The 21,012-nt window shown below is 40.4% G+C and overlaps 1 protein-coding gene across 1 annotated transcript in view; it reads left to right on the top strand.

Annotated features, from left to right (window-relative positions):
* LOC126482350 (uncharacterized) overlaps positions 1–21,012 on the top strand; it is a 281,287-nt gene that overhangs the window by 242,120 nt on the left and 18,155 nt on the right. The gene's annotated exons all lie outside the window — the stretch shown is intronic.

The following is a 21,012-nucleotide window of genomic DNA, read 5'->3' as shown; positions in this document are numbered from 1 at the left end:
TTATCCAGGTCCCATCTCCTTAAATTCCCACCTTTTTGCAGTTTCTTCAGTTTCAATCTGCAGCTCATAACCAATAGATTGTGGTCAGAATCCACATCTGCCCCTGGAAATGTCTTACAATTTAAAACCGGGTTCCTAAATCTCTGTCTTACCATTATGTAATCTATCTGATACCTTTTAGTATCTCCAGGATTCTTCCAGGTATACAACCTTCTTTCATGATTCTTAAACCCTAGTTAGCTATGATTAATTTATGCTCTGCGCACAATTCTATCAGGCGGCTTCCTCTTTCATTTCTTAGCCCCAATCCATATTCACCTACTATGTTTCCTTCTCTCCCTTTTCCTTCTGACGAATTCCAGTCACCCATGACTATTAAATTTTCGTCTCCCTTCACTACCTGAATAATTTCTTTTATCTCGTCGTACATGTCATCAATTTCTTCTTCATCTGCAGAGCTAGTTGGCATATAAACTTGTACTACTGTAGTAGGCATGGGCTTTGTGTCTATCTTGGCCACAATAATGCGTTCACTATGCTGTTTGTAGTAGCTAACCTGCACTCCTATTTTTTTATTCATTATTAAACCTACTCCTGCATTACCCCTATTTGATTTTGTATTGATAACCCTGTAATCACCTGACCAAAAGTCTTGTTCCTCCTGCCACCGAACTTCACTAATTCCCACTATATCTAACTTTAACCTATCCATTTCCCTTTTTAAATTTTCTAACCTACCTGCCCGATTAAGGGATCTGACATTCCATGTTCCGATCCGTAGAATGCCAGTTTTCTTTCTCCTGATAACGACGTCCTCTTGAGTAGTCCCCGCCCGGAGATCCGAGTGGGGGACTATTTTACCTCCGGAATACTTTACCCAAGAGGATGCCATCATCATTTAATCATACAGTAAAGCTGCATGTCCTCGGGAGAAATTTCGGCTGTAGTTTCCCCTTGCTTTCAGCCGTTCGCAGTACCAGCACAGCAAGGCCGTTTTGGTTAGTGTTACAAGGCCAGATCAGTCAATCATCCAGACTGTTGCCCCTGCAACTACTGAAGAGGCTGCTGCCCCTCTTCAGGAACCACATGTTTGTCTGGCCTCTCAACAGATACCCCTCCGTTGTGGTTGCACCTACGGTACGGCCATCTGTATCGCTGAGGCACACAAGCCTCCCCACCAACGGCAAGGTCCATGGTTCATGGGGGGATTAAATTCTTGTCTCTTTGTAAATTCTATGTTTTAGTGCAACAACATTATCTGTGCTTAATCTCCCCTTTCGGAAAGCTCTTTGTTCCTTTGCTATTTTCGATTCCTCTGGTATCCCATATTTTTTACCCAGCAAATGTTGAAGATATGTAGAATTCTTAATTCTGTGGTAATTCCTCAGTGTTTAATCAATTTGGCACTTATTCCATCTGGGGTGATTTTTGCTGTTTTATTTTTAAGAAAATTGCCTTCAGTTCTGTCAGTTCAGTGTAGGCCGTTCATTGCAGTTGTTCTCTTTTATCTGCTTCTTTGATTTCTGGATTGTACAATAGTTCTCCATAATAATCCAGTCAGACAGTTGTATTACATATAGATTTACAGTATCTCTATCTTCTTTGTTCAAATATTTCGTTAATTTGTATGCTATTTCATGTCTCCTATCGTATTAGTCTCTGCTTACAAACACATCCCACAATGTACTATGTGATGATCTTACTATTGCTTTTGCTTCATTTGTTTTTCTGATGGTATTGCTCTTTAGCTTCTAATGATTCCTTCTGTAAGTACTCATTATATGCTTTTTGTGTATTTGTCATTGCTTTTTGTATCTCTTTGTTCCATATTTTTAAACCTCTTATCCAATTGGACCAATGTATTTCACCTAACACTTCGCTTGCTATCTGTTTTATAGGATTTTTAATATTAGACCAGTCTTTGTTTGTGTCTTCAGTAGTTGGTATTTCATTCAGTAGTTGCGTGAGTATGTTCTGGCACAGTTTTTTTATGCTATGTTCTTGCGACAGAGGTATCTTAAATCTTTTGTTTAAATTTTCCTCAACTTTGATTTTATTTTTTATTACTTTTCCCATCTTGTCCATAGATGGAATTTTGATTTTGCAAGGCAGCAGTCCATATTTATGTTGTTACGTCTATATACTTGAGTGTCTGTTATCATTGGTGCGAACTTTTGATTATTATATAAGTGTTAGTGACCAGTAACCTTGTGCAGATACATGTAAATTAGCATATGCCTTTCTTCTTTAAGAAGGCGCTTATCTTCAATTCATTAAATGTTATGAATTCCCTTGGTTTTGCTCCATTTTGATTTACAGTCATCTTCCTCATTAGTACCTGTTAAATTAGAAACTGGTACTTTTTGAAATCTCGTCTTTAAGTCTCCTATTAAAGTTACTTGGTTGTTATAATTTGCTTTATTTAGACATGTCTGAAGTTCTTCATAGTAAATGTCGTGTTTCTTTTTCTTCCCTTCCTCAGGTGCACAAGTTCCTGTTACATGTCCCCTGTCGGATTTTAATCTTACTGCTAAGAGGCTTTCATTTACTAAACTTATTTTATACCTCCATTTTTTTGTCTATTAAAACTGCTATTCCACAACGTGATCTTGGTGTTTGAGTAACTTCATTGTAAAGCATGATATAGTCTTTTGGCTTTTTTGTGCCTTTGTTTCTGTGACCACACCAATATTTATTGTATGCTCTTGGAGAATTCTCTTTAGTTCACTTTCATTTGATCCTAGTCCCTGTGCATATCATTTGGCCACATTTAGTACACCCATTAAACCATTTTTGATGTCCGTGTTCATACCTAGTAGTTTTCTCTGATACTTGATGTGAGACATTGTAGTGTGTACCTTTGTACATATATGGGTTACCAGCCCATATCAAAACCCCACCCAGGTAGGGCAGGTAATTCCCCCTCTCCCCTCTAGCCTTTGATGAGTCAATGCTTAACTGCTAGGCAGCAGTGTTTTTAGGTTCCTTTGAAGATTTATCTTCTGCCAGTTAAGTCATTCCAGAGAACTCTTCTTCCGTCCTAACTGCTGTTGGGTTCTTCACCATTAGATACAGAAGAGGAAACGAAAACTGCCCTCATGCCTTGAACCTTATACCGTTGGGGCCGAAAAAATAAAAATGAGAGTTGCCCAAGGGAGACTGATAAAAATGAAAACAGAAGAATCTTAATAATTAAGATAATCCCAGTTACTTCACATTAATTGTCAGATTTTTCTGTGAGTGTGTGTAATTAAAGATGTTAGTTCCACTTTCTTCTGCCATTGTTACCACTGAAATGATGCTTATGGAGCACTTCAATGTTTTTGCATACGTTTAATGTGTCAGCTCATTTTGGGCTCAGTGGGACAAAGAGAGACAGCTGATGAAATGCAAAGTAATGAACATTAATACTGACTGTGTGGTAAAACTGGTGGCATATAATGATTTCTGAGTTAAAGAAAAATTTGACAAGGTGTGTGCTAGTTGATCATTGTTTAGTCAGATTTAAGTATGAAAGTCTTATCAAACTGAATGAACCAAAAAAATAGTGAAGTGAGTGTTGCATTAAATCTGTGTGTTTTGTTGTCTTGCATTACTAAACACTATATAAATTCACCTAATTTACAAGATTCTTAGATGAATATAGTATATTTGTTTGACACTTAATCAGCCATGGACAAGTAATATTAATTATAATAATAATAATAATAATAATAATAATAATCGTGAAAAGGCAACATATTTGGATATTGGTGTTATGATGTGTAACAATGACAAATTTAACAGATATTATCTTGATTTCAGAATGATACTTCAGATGATAACATCAGTTTTTACACTGTCAGTAACCATAGAATAAAAAATCATCCGTGGTAATATATCATTTTTTGTGTGTCATGTTGGAGTGCCCAATGTCAACTTGGAAACAAATGTTACTGGAAAGTAGTTGATAGAATAACAAGAACAACATGCTGAATTAATTTTAAAAAGGAGTGGTGGTTTATACATTTTGTGGGTTTAGTATTTGAATTTTTTTCTTAAATTAGGATAAATTCTCATGTCAATGAAGTAGCTTTCTAATGTAATTGGATGGATAAAAAAAAGTACTAACCAAGCAGTGGCAGGAGAACACACATATAAAAAAAAAAGGGTTTACATAGGCAAGCTTTCAGAGCCAGTGGCGCCTTCTTCCAGCAGAAGGGTTGAAGGGGAAGCAAGGAGCTGTGAAGGAAAATTACTGGAGAGATTTAGGAAAACGGGTAGAGTTTGGGAAAGTCTCCCGTGATACGGGGTTCTGGCTGACTTTCCAGAGCTCTGCCACTTTTCCTAAACCTCTCCAGTCCTTTTCCTACACACATCCTTTCTTCTCCTTCAATCCTTCTGCTGGAAGGAGGAGCCACTGCCTCCAAAAGGTTGCATATGTAAAACTTTTTTTTGTACACGTGTTTTCCTGCCGCCGCTTTGTGAGTAGATTTTTTTATCCATCCAACTACATTATATTGTCAAAAATTGATTAAGTTGTAGCATTCATTTATTTTCATGGAAATAATGCCGCAAGTGATAATCCATATTGAGTCTTTTATGCTACTACAACTTTTCAGATTCAGGAGGATTTATAATGCAAACATCTCTCCCTGTGAAAGTATTTAATGTCATGCAGCAGATGTTTTTCCTTTTATTTAACAGAAAATGTAATCTGACTCAATACAATGTATTTCATGGGTTGGTACCAAATGGGCGGGGAAAAAAAGAAGAAGAAGAAGAAGAGTTTCAACAAGAGAGAATGCTCGAAGTTTTTAAGATGCCACTGGAAGGAAATAAGCTGTAGGTAAAATACCATCAAGAGCACCATAGAGAGAAAAATGTAAGCTGGAGGAAAGCATCTAAAAAGAACCTATGGACAAAAATTAGGAATGATATAGATGCCACAGTTAAAGGAACTAATAAACCAGTCACTAAGTTCTCTCTCTCTCTCTCTCCTCTCTCTCTCTCTCTCTCTCTCTCTCTCTCTCTGTGTGTGTGTGTGTGTGTGTTGTGTGTGTGTGTGTGTGTGTGTGTGTGTGTGTGTGTGGAGAGAGAGAGAGAGAGAGAGAGAGAGAGAGAGAGAGAGAGAGAGAGAGAGAGGGGGGGGGGGAGGGGGGCTGAGTGAGAGAGAGAGAGAGAGAGAGAGAGAGAGAGAGAGAGGGGGGGGGGGGAGGGGGGCTGAGTGAGAGAGAGAGAGAGAGAGAGAGAGGGGGGGGGGGGGAGGGGGGCTGAGAGAGAGAGAGAGAGAGAGAGAGAGAGAGAGAGAGAGAGAGAGAGAGAGGGAGAGAGAGAGAGAGAGTATTGGGATCCCATCGTTATAATCCGAGAGTAAGAAATTAAGAAACAATTAGCTACTGTGAAGAGCAGAAACGCTTAACTAGAGCAAGAACTTGCTGGAAGCTGAAAAACCGGGTGTACCTCTCAAGGCATCTGTGCTGTATTCATGCTTTCTTGAATGTAGTGGGTGAACTGTGGCATATTCCTATTCAAAGTGATTTCTTTTGTAATCGTGGCAGTTTGTCCATGGTATTTTCCAAGTGAAATCAGCAAAAACACATCATACTGTGCTGTTGTTAAGTGCAGCAACTCTGGGCATAGAACTGAGGGTATTCTTTACCATTGATTTCCGAAAGACTTAGAACTTAATCATGAATAATTGTCTCATTGCAAACTAGAGGACAAGGTCAGTATTAAAAACACAAGGATATGTTCCAAACAATTTCATCTTCAGGATTACAAATGCGACATGCAAAATGGGTTGTTGGGTTTACCTGCAGGAAATTTGCTGAACTCAGATGCAGTTCCATCCCAAAAACTATGAAACTGGCATGGAAATAAACCTGTTGCTGCAAGTTCTAACAACATAGAAGACAACGTAGCAGAAAGAGAACGTCGTAGTAACAACAGACCATGGAAGAGGGCTCTCAAAATGTTGGAAGTTTTGTCTACCGGGCAAACAAAACTGTACAAGTCAGTTAACATAGAAATTCCTTCTGATCCCATCGTTATAATCAGAGAGCAAGAAATTAAGACATTAAGAAAGAATTGGCTACTGTGAAGAGCAGAAACGCTTAATCAGAGCAAAAACATGCAGAAAGTTAAAAAACCGGGTGTACCTCTCAAGGCATCTGTTCCTGCTAGTAAAAACATGGGAAGAGTAAGTAAGGAACTTAATATTACGGTATATTGTCTCAGGATTTCACCCAAGGATAAATTCAACGCCTGGTGAAGGAAGGAAAAAAAGTGTAAAATGAAGTTCAGAAGACATTGCAAATGCTCTTTTTTTTTACAGTGTTCTCTTCAAAAGTATATGCTTATCTAAGAAGAAAGGACTAGCCTTCACTCTCTCAAACAGTGCTCCAAAAATGGACAAAGCAGTTAAGTGCCAATCAGGCATTTGAAAGGTTCAAGTGGCTCTAAGCACTATGGAACTTAACATCTGATGTCATCAGTCCCCTAGACTTAGAACTACTTAAACCTAACTAACCTAAGGACATCACACACACCCATGCCCGAGGCAGGATTCGAACCTGCAACCGTAGCAGCAGCGCTGTTCCAGACTGAAGCGCCTAGAACCGCTCGGCCACATTTGAAAGGAAGCACTACATTTACCTAAGGTTAGGTCACCATTTGAGGCTATGGGTTCGATGAAATGAACTTTCGACAGTGGTGGTGCTGCCACAATACATCTGATGATGTCATAGTTGGGTCAATACAAAAATGTTGAAATATCCATGATAAGAAGTTTATTTTCAAAGTGGAGCAGCCAATCTACACTATGTGATCAAAAGTATCCAGACACCTGGCTGAAAGTGACTTAGAAGTTCGTGGCGCCCTCCATCGGTAATACTGGAATTCAGTATGATGTTGGCCCACCCTTAACCTGGATGACTCTTGCAGGCATATGTTCAGTCTAGTGCTGGAAGGTTTCTTGGGGAATGGAAGCCCATTCTTCACAGAATGCTGCACTGAGGAGAAGTATCGATGTCCATCAGTGAGGCCTGGCAAGAAGTTGGAATTCCAAAATATCCCAAAGGTGTTCTATAGGGTTCATGTCAGGACTCTGTGCAGGCCAGTCCATTACAGGGATGTTATTGCCGTGTAAGTACTCTGCCACAGACCGTGCAATACGAACAGGTGCTTGATCGTGTTGAAAGGTGCAATCGTCATCCCCGAATTACTCTTCAAAAGTGGGAAGCAAGAAGGTGCTTAAAACATCAATGTAGACCTATGCTGTGATAGGGCCACATAAAACAACAAGGGGTGCAAGCCCCTTCGTGAGAAACATGACCACACCATAACACCACCACCTCCAAATTTTACTGTTGGCACTACACATGCTGGCAGATGATGTTTACTGGGCATTCGCCATATCTACACCCTGCCAACGGATTGCCACATAGTGTACCATGATTCATCACTCTACACAACTTTTTTCTGCTGTTCAGTCATCCAATGTTTATGCTCCTTACACCGTTTCACATTTACAAGCGTGATGTGTGGCTTATGAGCAGCTGCTCAACCATGAAATCCAAGTTTTCTCACCTCCCACCTAACTGTCATAGTACTCGCATTGGATCCTGATGAAGTTTGGAATTCCTGTGTAATGGTCTGGATAGATGTCTGCCTATTACACATTACGACCTTCTTCAACTGTCTGCGGTCTCTGTCAGTCAACAGACGAGGTTGGCCTGTACACTTTTGTGCTGTATGTCTCCCTTCACGTTTACACTTCACTATCACATCAGAAACAGTGGACCTAGGGATGTTTACGGGTGTGGAAATCTCGCATACAGACGTATGACACAAGTGACACCCAATCACCTGACCACGTTCAAAGTCCGCGAGTTCCGCAGGGTGCCCCATTCTGCTCTCTCACAATGTCTAATGACCACTGAGGTCGTTGATTTGGAGTACCTGGCAGTAGTTGGCAGCACTATGCACCTAACATGAAAAACGTATGTTTTTGGGGGTATCTGGATACTTTTGATCAGATAGTGTATCACGATCATGATGTGACACTCTTAAGCTGTAAGTTTTTGTGACGGGTCATTTATAGCTAGCTTTGGATGTTAACAAGTGTTGTCATCAGTGCTTCTACTGCTTAACATTTCCTTTCGAAAATTTCAAATAGTACTTCTTTTGAATCATCTTGAACTCAATGAGTCAGATGCTAAAAATGGGATCAAGAGAGACATGAAAAATTGTTTTGCAGTGCAAAATTCCCATTAGTGAGAGTGTGATTGTCCCATGTGGGCTGCTAAGTTACGTAACACATTGCTGACCAATCAAAGCGTACTCGCCAGAATGCCCAACCTTTCTAGTCTATGTACCTTGGATATTGTTCTCATTTTTATCCTCAAGAACATTAAAAACAAAAATTAAGTTTAGTACAAGGGGTAAACAATATGCAGTACTATGTCATGACAATAATTCATTAGTGGTCGTTACGTAAATGCTCTTCATAAGTGCAGATGAAAGGATATTTACATTGGCTACTTACTTGATAGTGTTATTTGGGCAGTAAACTTCACTTTAAAATATTTGACATAATAAGAATGAACCCAAAAATGAGTGGGAGTGATAAGTGGTTGTTATCTATGAGAAGCTGGCTCAAAAAAGTTTGGAGTTCTATGTGTATGTAAAACTCCAAACTGCAGGTGAAATTGGCTCATTAGCTGTGTGGACGTCCAATATATGAAGTTTCTACGTGGAATTACTATTTAAGAAAATATTGTGTTTTTTAACTTTGGGATTAGCTGTAAAGTTGCTGTTGCTCAATTTATCTCCATGGTGGTGACAATAATTTTTGACAAAGATATGAAATAAAAGGTTGATTAAAGGGGTGGGGGAGTCAGTGAAGAAGCATTGCCAAGATAAACTGCAGGGAGGCATAGACTGTAACACAGTGACTGTAATCATAACAAAGGCTTAATCTGTGAAGACTGAATGACAGGTATAACTGTGTCAGCCATTGGCACTTGTCAAAACTTGTAATTAACATATAGTAATGTGCGCAGTGTCATAACTAGTCGCAACTGCTAGCAATCGCAATCTTGGGCGATTCATCCGTAGCAGATTTAATATGTAAACAAATTAAATATTTCTTTAAGATAATATCCATGTACTTTTTACAGGAATCGTATAATTTGATTCTCAACTTACAACAGAGAAACAGTATGAAGTAACATGATGCTTGATATACTTTTAGTACCTGAAATTCAAGTTAAAATATAAATGTTATTGTTTGGTATCAAAATATAAATGGTATTGTTTGGTATCAGTCATCTGCTACCATTCTTAAGCATAGATTTGATCATTAGTGGACAATAATGAATCGCTCATATGCAGAGCAAGACGTCTATCAACTGCAATCTTGAAATACTTATTTTCTTTCTCTTTTTATTAAATGGTATTCTATTTCTAATTGTATTTGAAAGTTATTGGCAGGACAAGTACAGTGATATGATGCTTGTTAACATTAGCATTGAAACTTTCGCAGAAGTATTCTCAGGAATATACCAAAACTGAGACAAAAAGAAGCTAGAGTATGCTGTTTTGGTGCCAACACCACCATCCAAGACTTTCGTTCCACACTTGCTCATTATGGGTAGCAAGAGATAGGCTGAGGTTACTGTGTTAAAAAAAAATTCCTCCTGGCACTACTTAATCCAACAGAGATACATGGTTAGCTACAGTTTTTTATGAGTTGGCCGATATGCCATCTTCAAGCATATCAAAAGGGGCTTAGGAGAACTATTTCAAATCTGCATATGCCCTCACGTTCAAGCAGTTTTTGTGAAACCAGCAACATTTTTCTCACTCAGATTTCCATTTAAGCCAGTGCTGTGGCTTTTAATGGGTGACTTGTCAGCACCAAAAGAGAGAGATTTTCCAACTGTATTCATTTAAAAAATTATTAAAAAGTACCCTGTCCACAGAGAAAAGGATCATCTGTATTCAGCTATGTGTTGACAAAATAATTATCACAACTGCCTTTGCCCATAGACAGCTTGAATGCCTCTTAAAGAATTTGGGTAGCTTTCATAAAATATCTATTATCAGACAACTGTGCAACATACTCAAAACTATGGCTCAAATTGTAGTGATTCATTATCACTTATCATCTGGTGTGGTTGGGACTTGTGTGGTAGATTGCACATTTTAAGTGTTCCCCACAAGAAAGAAATTGTTTAGAGTCAAATCCTGGGACAGAGCAAGTCATTTTACTCCATCATTCCATCCCTCAAGTGATAAGGGAATTTTACAGTCATTATTTGTGATTCATCATGGAAGAGTGAGCTGGATAACTATTCCCTTGGAATCATATACACTCTAATTTATCCAATGATAACTTTGCCAGGGTGGTGGGTAGGAGTTTTTTTGATAAAGGAATGTTCAAAAACCAACAGGGAAGCATTTCAAAAACATATGAATAATCGATAGACGAACATGCGCTGGATGCTAGGTGCTTTGTGAAACAAGCTTTTTTTTTTTTTCCCTCGAGAATATAAATCTGGCCCCCCATTTTACCAGTAGCATCTAGCTGCTTGCTGCGACTGCTTGCACAACCAACAGCCACCCTGTAGCCAGAAGTGGGAGAATCTACTACTCAAACACGAATCAACAACGCATGCGCATGAGCCTGCTTGTTACTGCTAAAACGAATCTAATGTAAACAGTTGTGACTTCATGCTCATCGGAGGCAATTTTTTATGAAACACTGCATAGTCTTCCTACGGCCTTTGACACATTTTGCTGTTGGCAGACACTTGCATGAGCACTGTGTGTCGTCGTATGTGTTAGAGTATGAGTTCTTGCCAGTCAGAATTACAAAAATAAACAGAAAACTAGAAAAATGAAAAATTCCCAGAATTCTAAAAAATTACCGGTTTTCTCCTGAATGAAAAATTCCTGGGTTTTTCCCAGATCTCCTGGTTGTCTCGGGTCATATACACGAAGCAACATTTATTGACAACAGTAACATGAATTTACATTAACATGTAATGGTGGGTATCAGACTATCTCTTTAGGCTACGTGAGTCACATCACCTCATTTCTGCCATTCCTTTATCACAAAAACTCCTACCCACCACCCTGGCAAAGTTATCATTGGATAAATTAGTGTGTATATGAGTCCAAGGGAATAGTTATCCAGCTCACTCTTCCATGATGAATCACAAATAATGACTGTAAAATTCCCTTATCACTTGAGGGATGGAATGATAGAGGAAAATGACTTGCTCTGTCCCATTATTTGACTCTAAACAATTTCTTTCTTGTGGGGAACACTTAAAATATGCAATCTACCACGAAGTCCCAACCACACCAGATGATAAGTGATAATGAATCACTGCAATTTGAGCAAATGCTTAAGTGAAGCATGAAACTTCATTGCACTAAGAAGATTATTCGTCTTGTGAGTAAAATATTTAGTTAATAGCCTTTGGTATTCCATTTTATTATAGTTTTGAGTATGTTGCACAGTTGTCTGATAATAGATATTTTATGAAAGCTACCCAAATTCTTTAAGAGGCATTCAAGCTGTCTATGGGCAAAGGCAGTTGTGATAATTATTTTGCCAACACATAGCTGAATACAGATGATCCTTTTCTCTGTGGACAGGGTACTTTTTAATAATTTTTTAAATGAATACAGTTGGAAAATCTCTCTCTTTTGGTGCTGACAAGTCACCCATTAAAAGCCACAGCACTGGCTTAAATGGAAATCTGAGTGAGAAAAATGTTGCTGGTTTCACAAAAACTGCTTGAACGTGAGGGCATATGCAGATTTGAAATAGTTCTCCTAAGCCCCTTTTGATATGCTTGAAGATGGCATATCGGCCAACTCATAAAAAACTGTAGCTGACCATGTATCTCTGTTGCATTAAGTAGTGCCAGGAGGAATTTTTTTTTTTATCACAGTAACCTCAGCCTATCTCTTGCTACCCATAATGAGCAAGTGTGGCACGAAAGTCTTGGATGGTGGTGTTGGCACCAAAACAGCATACTCTAGCTTCTTTTTGTCTCAGTTTTGGTATATTCCTGAGAATACTTCTGCGAAAGTTTCAATGCTAATGTTAACAAGCATCATATAACTGTACTTGTCCTGCCAATACCTTTCAAATACAATTAGAAATAGAATACCATTTAATAAAAAGAGAAAGAAAATTAGTATTTCAAGATTGCAGTTGATAGACACCTTGCCCTGCATATGAGCGATTCATTATTGCCCATTAATGATCAGATCTATGCTTAAGAATTCTTGAGGAAAAAAAAACTTGTTTCACAAAGCACCTAGCATCCAGCGCACGTTCGTCTATCGATTATGATTTTGAAATGCTTCCCTGTTGGTTTTTGAACATCTTTGAATATGTTTTAAGTTGATTTCTGAATGAATCATAAGTTGATTTTTGAATGTGTGCACAGTGTACATGAGTCTCTGTCAGAAGAATCCTCGTCACATCTATAAATAAACTTCCCGCAGACAAAAGGGGATGGGGCTATAAAAGCTGAGCGGAGTAAAGCCAAATGGATGAATGCCAATTGCTGTCTGATTATGAGGTTGATTGGGTTTGCAAATGATCAGTGTTCTAATTATTAGCGAAATCCATGGAAATAAATGACTAACAGGAATAACGGGTGAGAAAGATTACGTATTATCTTCTCGGTGTATCCAAGAAAATGAAATTTTGACATAAATTTTTTGCCAGATCGCTACGCTAATAAGAACCAGTTGTACAGTCACCAGCTAGCAGCCACTGAAGTTGTATTCTGGAAGTAACGCAGAAAATGTGTTGTATAAACATGTAACAATGCCTGACTGGAGAATAATCATGGGATAACTAAACACGTGATTCTGGCAGGGTTAGTGAAGTCAATCGGCGAACAAATTTTGACAATGGTAGGAATAGCTACAGAATTGCTGATGACAAGATTGTTTGTTAGAACGAGGAAGGAGAAGAAGTGGGGACATCACACAAATAATGGAAGAATAAGAAAATTCAAAATTTATATAGAAATGTCGTAATACTTCTTTTTGATTTCATGCTTGAGAAACTGGTGCATTTGTTATTAGTACCTCCTTAATTATATTTTGTCGTGTTATAAAAATGACCATTTGTCCCGAAAAAGTCTCGTTTATTTGGTGTGTCTTACAAAATTGCTGCAATATTAGAAAGGCCTATTTTGTTTTATCTAGCAGACAGTGACACAATAGGTGTAATCAGATCGAGAAACCACACCAGTCTTGGGTGTTATTTGTATTAACAGCTTTTTCAGTATTAGATAACGGCATTTCAATTTTTCACGTAGCAAAACGTTTGACGAACTTTGATGAGGTATTAGATTCTTTTCGCAGAAAGGAAAGCACGTCATGTAAAGCTGTAGCAAGATAAGAGAGGAAAAAATGCTAGAAGCTAAGGATTTATGAAATGTGTACCTCCTTGCTTGTCTCTTGTCTTTATTGGTTTTATGTATCCTATATTTAATTTTATGTCACACAAAACAGCAAGTTATTAGCTAATAGGCAATGTTGTTGTTTCTAGAATGAAATTTTCACTCTTCAGCAGACTGTGCACTGATATGAAACTTCCTGACAGATTAAAACTGTGTGCCAGACCGAGACTTGAACTCGGGGCCTTTGCCTTTCGCGGGCAAGTGCTCTAGCAAGGAGATGAGGTACTGGCAGAAGTAAAGCTGTGAGGACGGGGCGTGAGTCGTGCTTGGGTAGCTCAGTCGCTAGAGCACTTGCCCGCGAAAGGCAAAGGTCCCAAGTTCGAGTCTCGGTCCGGCACACAGTTTTAATCTGCCAGGAAGTTTCAATGTTGTTGTTGTCTTCAGTCCTGAGACTGGTTTGATGCAGCTCTTGGTCTCCCTCTACGATTTTTACCGTCCACGCTGCCCTCCAATGCTAAATTTGTGATCCCTTGATGCCTCTGAACATGTCCTACCAACTACTCCCTTCTTCTTCTTAAGTTGTGCCAGAAACTCCTCTTCTCCCCAATTCTATTCAATACCTCCTCATTAGTTGTGTGATCTACCCATCTAATCTTCAGCATTCTTCTGTAGCACCACATTTCGAAAGCTTCTATTCTCTTCTTGTCCAAACTATTTATCGTCCATGTTTCACTTCCATACAAATACTTTCAGAAAAGACTTCCTGACACTTAAATCTATACTGTATGTTAACAAATTTCTCTTCTTCAGAAACGCTTTCTTTGCCATTGCTAGTCCACATTTTATATCCTCTCTACTTCGACCATCATCAGTTATTTTGCTCCCCAAATAGCAAATCTCCTTTATTACTTTAAGTGTCTCATTTCCTAATCTAATTCCCTCAGCATCACCCGACATAGTTCGACTACATTCCATTATCCTCGTCCTCCTTTCAAGACACTGTCCATTCCGTTAACTGCTCTTCCAAGTCCTTTGCTGACTCTGACAGAATTACAATGTCATGGCGAACCTCAAAGTTTTTATTTCTTCTCCATGGATTTTAACCTACTCCAAATTTTTCTTTTGTTTCCTTTACTGCTTGCTCAATATACAGATTGAATAACATCGGGGAGAGGCTACAACCCTGTCTCACTCCTTTCCCAACCACTGCTTCCCTTTCATGCCCCTCGACTCTTATAACTGCCATCTGGTTTCTGTACAAATTGTAAATAGCCTTTCGCTCCCTGTATTTTACCCCTGCTACCTTCAGAATTTGAAAGAGAGTATTCCAGTCAACATTGTCAAAAGCTTTCTCTAAGTCTACAAATGCTAGAAACGTAGGTTTGCCTTTCCTTAATTTATTTTCTAAGATAAGTCGTAGGGTCAGTATTGTCTCACATGTTCCAACATTTCTACGGAATCCAAACTGATCTTCCCCAAGGTCGGCTTCTACCAGTTTTTCCATTCATCTGTAAAGAATTCGCGTTAGTATTTTGCAGCTGCGACTTATTAAACTGATAGATCGGTAATTTTCACATCTGTCAACACCTGCTTTCTTTCGGATCGAATTATTACTGTCAACACCTGCTTTCTTTCGGATTGGAATTATTATGTTCTTCTTGAAGTCTGAGGGTATTTTGCCTGTCTCATACATCTTGCTCACCAGATGGTAAGAGTTTTGTCAGGACTCCCAAGGCTGTCAGTAATTCCAATGGAGTGTTGTCTACTCCCAGCGCCTTGTTTCGACTCAGGTCTTTCAGTGCTCTGTCAAACTCTTCACGCAGTATCGTATCTTCCATTTCATCTTCATCTACATCCTCTTCCATTTCCATAATATTGTCCTCAAGTACATCGCCCTTGTATAGACACTCTACATACTCCTTCCACCTTTCTGCTTTCCCTTCTTTGCTTAGAACTGGGCTCTTGATATTCATACAAGTGGTTCTCTTTTCTCCAAAGGTCTCTTTAATTTTCCTGTAGGCAGTATCTATCTTACCCGTAGTGATATGCGCCTCTACATCCTGTTCTCTATCCATCCCTGCTTAGCCATTTTGCACTTCCTGTCAATCTCATTTTTGAGACGTTTGTATTCCTTTTGGCCTGCTTCATTTACTGCGTTTTTATATTTTCTCCTTTCATCAATTAAATTCAATATTTCTTCTGTTACCCAAGGATTTCTACTAGCCCTCGTCTTTTTACCTACTTGATCCTCTGCTGCCTTCACTCAGAGCTACCCATTCTTCTTCTACTGTATTTCTTTCCCCCATTCCTATCAGTTGTTCCCTTATGCTCTCCCTGAAGCTCTTTACAACTTCTGGTTTAGTCAGTTTATCCAGGTCCCATCTCCTTAAATTCCCACCTTTTTGCAGTTTCTTCAGTTTTAATCTACAGTTCATAATCAATAGATTGTGGTCAGAGTCCACATCTGCCCCTGGGAAAATTTAAAACCTGGTTCCTAAATCTCTTATCTTACCATTATATAATCTATCTGATACCTTCTAGTATCTCCAGGATTCTTCCATGTATACAACCTTCTTTTATGATTCTTGAACCAAATGTTAGCTATGATTAAGTTATGCTCTGTGCAAAATTCTACCAGACGGCTTCCTCTGTCATTTCTCTCCCCCAATCCATATTCACCCACTATGTTTCCTTCTCTCCCTTTTCCTACTCTCGAATTCCAGTCACCCATGACTATTAAATTTTCGTCTCCCTTCACTACCTGAATAATTTCTTTTATCTCATCATACATTTCATCAATTTCTTCACCATCTGCAGAGCTAGTTGGCATATAAACTTGTACTACTGTAGTAGGTGTGGGCTTCGTGTCTATCGTGTCTATCTTGGCCACAATAATGGGTTCACTATGCTGTTTGTAGTACCTTACCCGCACTCTTATTTTTTTATTCATTATTAAACCTACTCCTGCATTACCTCTATTTGATTTTGTATTGATAACCCTGTTTTCACCTGACCAAAAGTCTTGTCCCTCCTGCCACCAAACTTCACTAATTCCCTTTATATCTAACTTTAACCTATCCATTTCCCTTTTTAAATTTTCTAACCTACCTGCCTGATTAAGGGATGTGACATTCCACACTCCGATTCGTAGAACACCAGTTTTCTGTCTCCTGATAACGACGTCCTTCTGAGTAGTCCCCGCCTGGAGATCCAAATGGGGGACTAATTTACCTCCGGAATATTTTACCCAAGAGGACGCCATCATCATTTAAGCATACAGTAAACCTGCAGGCCCTCGGGAAAAATTGCAGCTGTAGTTTCCCCTTGCTTTCACCCGTTCGCAGTACCAGCACAGCAAGGCTATTTTGGTTAGTGTTACAAGGCCAGATCAGTCAATCATCCAGACTGTTGCCCCTGCAACTACTGAAAAGACTGCTGCCCCTCTTCAGGAACCACACGTTTGCCTGGCCTCTCAACAGATACCCCTCCATTGTGGTTGCACCTATGGTACGGCCATCTGTGTTGCTGAGGCATGCAAGCCTCCCCACAAACGGCAAGGTCCATGGTTCATGGGGGTAGGCAATAAAGAGTGCAAATTTTCTGAAGAGTTCTTGTTCTCCCAATTACAAATAATCCCATTCGCTATTAATTGCAAGATTTTTTTTTTTTAAAGAGGGGCAGGCTGTCAAACTGGCCAACTGGGAGCAGGAGAGGCACCACAGGATATTTCAGTTTCCACTGTCCTGAATATAGTTCGATGGCATCCATTACAAAATATACACATTTCAATTCCACAGAGCGAAATACAGTGATGTGCGATAGAAGAATGCTGTATGAAGAGGCATGGCACTGCACTTTGGCACACTTGCATTTCGTCTAACACATATGTTTTATGTTTCAGACTTTTCAGAATGATATGCGCTACAAGATGAACCTATTTTTGAAAATTCGATTTTTTTAGTATTGTCCCAGTTCGCAAATATCGTAGATCTGGGGCTGATGCACAGAGCAGTCTGAGTTACAGTGGGTAGTCTCCACGTGACCCGTGTTTACATTTAGTGATTTTGCTGTTTCCCCTTTGTTTGCTCTCCCGTCAAATGAAAACAAAACGGATATCTGTGGCTGGGAGCTATAAAGTGAATTAAAATACATTAACATAATTACAGAAGGCTAAAATATGGCATCAGTTTCAGATTTTATTTTATTTCCACTTTCCTGACAGTCAAGCATTAAGCACCTTGCAGAACAATGAAGTTATTTTTGTCTGTTTGCTAAAGAAATTTGACTTTTCCTAACCTTTTCGGCAGAGGCAGTCAATGTATTTGAAACTAAGTGTTTAATTCCACAGTACTTGCTAGTTTCAACTGTTTGCTGCATTTCAAGTGCACGTTTTCATCTTCTAGCATGTATGACATTATGCCATAATAAAGAACCAAATATGATATAATACAGTACTGGTGCTCCAAGAAAATTTACGTCCCGGAAAACACACTGAAAAGCTTAATATCAGGTCGAGGTCTACTTCATTGGGAATCTGGACATACGAATGTGCACTTTAAGTATACACTTTAAATGTTCACATTGTAGTATGGTTCATGAAATTCCAATTCCTATGCTCTTGGAGTATCCTCCGATGTCTTGTTTCTGCCCCCCCCCTCCCTGCGGGTGCAGGTGTAAGAATAGGCCCGAGGTATTCCTGCCTGTTGTAAGAGGTGACCAAAAGGAGTCTCACGTTTCGACCTTTATGTGTTGGTCCCCTGTAGGGTTTGATCTCCATTCTCCAAAATTTTTCTGAAGAGCGAGCCAATTGGGGAAGGGCGCGTTACATGATGCATTGTGTCCATCGTCCATTGAGATCTTTAGCCCACTTCTTGTCATTGCATTGCAGTCCTGCTCATTCTCAGTCTTTTGGACGAGGTCACCTTTCTGGGTGCGTTTTCCACCATTCACTATGCAGTGCCTCTTTCTGCTCAGACAATGACCATGGGCTTCTTTGCACCTGATATCCAGCATGGTAGCCAGTCCATTGTGGTGGGGCCGCCATGTAACCTGTTGGTTGTAGTCCCCCTGACAACACAGGGATCACTCTGCTGATGCCTGCGGCGTTAACTCCCCATGTATGCCAAGGAGTAGATACCTATCTCCCTGGGGCATCGGGACTCCCAGCAATGGCCATCCTGCCAGGTGGCCCTTGCTGCGGCTGGGTGGCATCCATGGGGAGGGCCCTTGGTCGGAGTGGGTGGCATCAGGGCAGATGACACACAATTAAGCGTGGTACGTCATCTCTTGAGGGTGGTAACCCACCAGCTGTCTCTAAGCGTTCCATGGCTCAATTCAATGCGCAGAAGTATGACCCCAAATCATTTCCCTCCCTGGCCACACCATGGGAGGCATGTATGGCTAAGGATGACAGCGAAGGTTATTCACCCCGGTACCTCGTCTGTACGATAGTTGATGGGGAATCATCGTGTCAAGCAAGCCTGTTTTTTGGGCAGCATTTAGAGGACAAGTTTGCGGAGGTGGAGGGCTTGTCCAAAATGCGCTCTGGGTCAGTCTTAGTAAAAACAGCATCCTCTGCCTAGTCATGGGTATTACTCGCCTGTGACAAGCTGGGGGATGTTTCTGTTTCCATCGCACCCCATAAGAGCTTAAATATAGTCCAGAGTATTATATTCCATAGGGACCTCCTTTTACGAGTCTGATGACAAGCTGTGCGCCAATTTAGTGTGGCGAAGTGTTCACTTCGTCCGGTGTGTCCATCGGGGTCCGAGTAATAATCAGGTTGCCACCGGTGCCTTCATCTTGGCCTTCGAGGGTGACACATTACCTGAGATGGTCAAGGTGATTGCCTACCGCTGTGATGTCAAGCCATATATCTCTCTCCCGATGCAGTGCTTTAAGTGCTGGAAATTCGGTCATATGTCTTCCCACTGTACGTCCAGCACTGCCTGTCGAGATTGTGGACGTCCTTCTCATCCCAATACTCCATGTGCCCCGCCTCCCATCTGTGTCAACTGCAGAGAGTACCATTCCCTTTGCTCGCTGGACTGTAGGATTCTATAGAAAGAACAGAAGATAATGGAATACAAGACCTTGGACTGCCTGACCTACACTGAGGCTAAGCGAAAATACGAGATGCTCCATCCTGTGCTTATGAATTCAACCTATGCCGCTGCTATGACTACGGTTCTACCATCTCTCGTTCCGCTGCATACAGTTGGCTCTGAGATGTCAGACTTCACCTGCCCCCTGATGGTGGGGGCCACTTCACTCCTGCACCACCTACTTCAGGAGCAACACAACAACCCCCCCTCCACTCCCCCTCCCCCCACCCCCCCCCCCCCCACCCACCACCCCCAAACATCAGGGACATCAGTCCTCACTTCTCAGCCACTTCTCCTCTCACTTCTTCTTCAGCTCCTCTCATCAGGAAGGGGTCTCTTGGGTCACTCCCTTCCCAGGTTCCGACCAGTGGATAAGCGGATACCCGCCAGTGGCTGAAGCAACCTCAGTTAGCTGGTCGTAGGGCTTCATGGGCCTCCTCAGTCCCTGAGGCTGACCCAGTGAAGCCCTCCCAGCCAGAAACACCGAAGGAACAGCGAGAGAAACCAAAAAAGAAGAAGGCACCCAAGAATCCAGACCTTGCGGTAGCACCCATACCACTGCTCCCAACAAGCTCCCTGACAATGTGTTGGAGATTCTGGCGTCTGCTGAGGACCTAGATCTTTCTGGACCCTCAGACACAACAGATGTTGATCGCACAGGTACTGAATGGTAGGCAGCAGGTGACCCTGAGGTGTAACTTGCCTCCTTGAGCGCTTCATGCCTTCCCAGCCCAACAGTGACGTCATTCTCCAGTGGAATTGTGGTGGTTTTTTCAACCACCTGGCTAAGCTACGGCAATTGTTATGCTGTACACCTGCTTTCTGCATTGCCCTCCAGGAAACCTGGTTCCTGGCAATGCGAACCCCTGCCCTCCATGGCTATAGGGGATATTACAAGAAACATAGCAAATATAATAGGGTGTCAGGTGGCGTCTGTGTCCTGGTGGATATGAAATTTAATTTGTGCTGTCTAAAATGACAATTCCTATTGTAATATGTCTTCCTCTACGGCTTTAAACTCCAGTCCGTGGATATATGGGTATATGTAGGGCCCATGGTATAGACATTACTGATGACACATTTTAATGAAGTACAAATTGTATTCTGGTGAGAAGGCAACTTTAAATTTAAAGTGATATCCCTTATTTTTGTTTGTTTGTTTGTTTGTGTGTTTATCATAACAACAAATGCTGCATGATAATTTCATTATTATTATTATTATTATTATTATTATTATTGAAGGTGAGAGTTTAAACCTGATTGATCAGAACATCAATATCTGCAGGAATTCATATTGCAGCTGCCATTGGGATGCTAATGAGATTAGACACAGCAAGAAAAGATTGTCTTCCTCTTAATGGGAATGGAATCTTGATGATGTGTGATGCAGTTCTTTGCCTTGAAATCTGATAAACTTTTTCTTTTTTTTCTTCTTCTTCCAGAAATGGATTAACAGGTGTTTGTGAGAAAGAGTACTAACCTACTGT

Source organism: Schistocerca serialis, chromosome 5, assembly GCF_023864345.2.
Source record: "Schistocerca serialis cubense isolate TAMUIC-IGC-003099 chromosome 5, iqSchSeri2.2, whole genome shotgun sequence".
Classification (NCBI taxonomy): domain Eukaryota; kingdom Metazoa; phylum Arthropoda; class Insecta; order Orthoptera; family Acrididae; genus Schistocerca; species Schistocerca serialis.
Note: the sequence above shows the minus strand (reverse complement) of the source record. Positions and strands in the feature narration are given on the sequence as shown.